Raw genomic sequence first — 2361 nt, 5'->3', positions numbered from 1 at the left:
CTAATGTGTCACACTCTTTATATAAAGAATTTACTTACTTACTTACTAATCCATCAGCTTACATTATCCGAACTGCATACTTTTGATTGCAGCTTCTTTGAAATATAAATTAATAAGTGTAGGGAATGTTGTTTTAGGAACATAACTCTTTAGTGATGTAGTTTGACTGTGGGCTTACTGATCAAGGAGTTGGAACCACACAGGTACTTAAAGTTCTGTCAACGTTTCTCATAAAATAGTAATACAACAACATTTGGACTAGTTCATTAATGATTAGTCATAGGCTATATGTCGTCTAATCTACTTATCGCATTAAATGCTGCAATTTGACTAAGGCCCGATCGATAATTCCAAAGTCAGTCCTCTATAGTTCTAATTAAGGATATGACCATTGGAAATTAAAAAAATACTGAGCTTTGCTTATTGTCGTAACAAGATTAGTATAGTTACTCTTGTTTTGGGGAAAGAACCAGCCGCCCTGTTAGCTTAGATGGTAGAGCACTGATCTAGAGTTACAGTGGTCGTGGCTTCGAGCCCCACACTGGGTGCACAATAATTAATGAAAACTTATTTTTCTATATTTATAGCATTTTGTTGCAGGGATTGGCCCTACCAACAGGTACCCAGATCCAATTCCAGCTGATGGAAGTATGGCTACCCCAACAACGCAACCATGAAAGAGGCGGAGGCTGGAGTACCACTTTGCTGAGCAGGAAATAATTGATGACAAAGAGTGAGTCCTTTCATCAGTCTTTATTCTATTTAAACACAATCAGTTCATCATGTATTATTCAGCTGACAAAGATCAGGCAATGAATAACACTTGTGACTTTGCTTGTGACATAAATTGCATTTAAATTGGTTGAATCATGAAGTTATTAAATAACTAAAACTGGTTTTAATTTATCAATAAACATGTTCACATTACAACAAACAAGCATAACATTACAAGAGACCCACGAGGGCTTGAATCACTGTACTGACTGGAATGTTTAACAACAATTTAATAAATGAATAAATAAAATAAATGAAAAAAATAAAAAAAATAAAAAAAAATGTAACAAAATATTTATCTTTTTTTGCAGACAACATTTTTCAAATGTTTATACAATATGACAACATCCATTTGTAGGGTAGAAATTATTGTGGGATGAGGAGAAATTGCTAATCTCGAGCAATCTTCAGCAATTTCCCATTTTCCCTCTTTACTTTCTAGAGTCGTTTGCACGAACTTGTAAAATCAGGCTATTGTATAGTAATGGGTTAAAACTGTATTTGATGAATATAGTAGAAATTAATGTTGGATAAAGAGAAATTGCTAATCAATATTAGATTACAATCAAAGGTTGATGTTCTAGAGCGCGTATGTCGTCATAACGGTTACGTCATCATAGTTTCTTTTGGTCCGCTCCCACTATCAATCCTACCAGGCAGCTCACGTTCATAAAGATTGACAACGCTAGAAATACGACAAACACGAATCTGTCCAGGACAATGGCTATCTCCTTCCAGGTCATATCGGCCTCTCAGTCAAAGCTATCGGTCACTGGCTGGTTACCGCGACTGGCGGACTGGTTCCCTTGTGTTGGTGAAACCTGGACCGTTGAAGCCGACCCTCTCCGTCGTAGAACGCGGTTGATAAGGCGACGTTTGGACGAGCAGATGCAGCAAGCGGTGAACTTCAGAAAGCGCAGAACGCAACCTTCGGAGACGGACTTCGACTGATTGACGTCCCCTTCCGTATTGTAGACCATCAAAAGCATTATGACCATCAGTATACCCACGGCAGCCAGGACAGTGACCATGCCAAGGTACATACCTGCAAAAACACGGCTAAGTAGGACCAGGACCCGACGACTTCAATAATTTGCACTCCCTGAAACAGTTACAGACAAAATAACTTGAGCCTCGCTCTTGGAAACATGGCTTAATGCATGTGTGTAATGTGTTGTCTCAGAATAGCCTGTGCAGTCCGGTACGACACGTTCCGCACATGGATTTAGCCCCGTTCTTCCGTGTCACTTTTTTTACATTGACAATTGACATGGCTACTTACATTTGAACTTTGATTCATACTAATTTATACTGCTTTTGTATTTAAACCGTGATTGAGTCTTAATTGTTGTCATTCTATGTTTTTAATGATATATTTTCCCGATATTTTTCTACACTGATTACCTTAACCAACACATTCTCTGTGGATTTCATCCAGTTACATCGAAAACGGTGTCAGATCCTGTTGTATTTTATTGGACGGCAAAATTATCCCTTTTAACACTTAACATAATATTCCTTTGGATAAACTAAAACGACGTAATGACGCTTTTATAACTGGAACCAAAAGTCAGTTGTATGTACATT

General features: G+C 37.8%; 1 long non-coding RNA gene across 1 annotated transcript in view; it reads right to left on the bottom strand.

Annotated features, from left to right (window-relative positions):
* Window positions 1-738: 738 nt before the first annotated feature.
* Window positions 739-2361, bottom strand: part of LOC127880104 (uncharacterized) — a 1751-nt gene continuing 128 nt past the window's right edge. The window contains exon 2 of the long non-coding RNA XR_008049422.1: window positions 739-1876. This is a non-coding gene — a long non-coding RNA (uncharacterized LOC127880104). The remainder of the gene's footprint in view (window positions 1877-2361) is intronic.

The sequence above is a fragment of the Dreissena polymorpha genome, chromosome 4 (assembly GCF_020536995.1).
Source record: "Dreissena polymorpha isolate Duluth1 chromosome 4, UMN_Dpol_1.0, whole genome shotgun sequence".
NCBI classification, from domain to species: domain Eukaryota; kingdom Metazoa; phylum Mollusca; class Bivalvia; order Myida; family Dreissenidae; genus Dreissena; species Dreissena polymorpha.
Note: the sequence above shows the minus strand (reverse complement) of the source record. Positions and strands in the feature narration are given on the sequence as shown.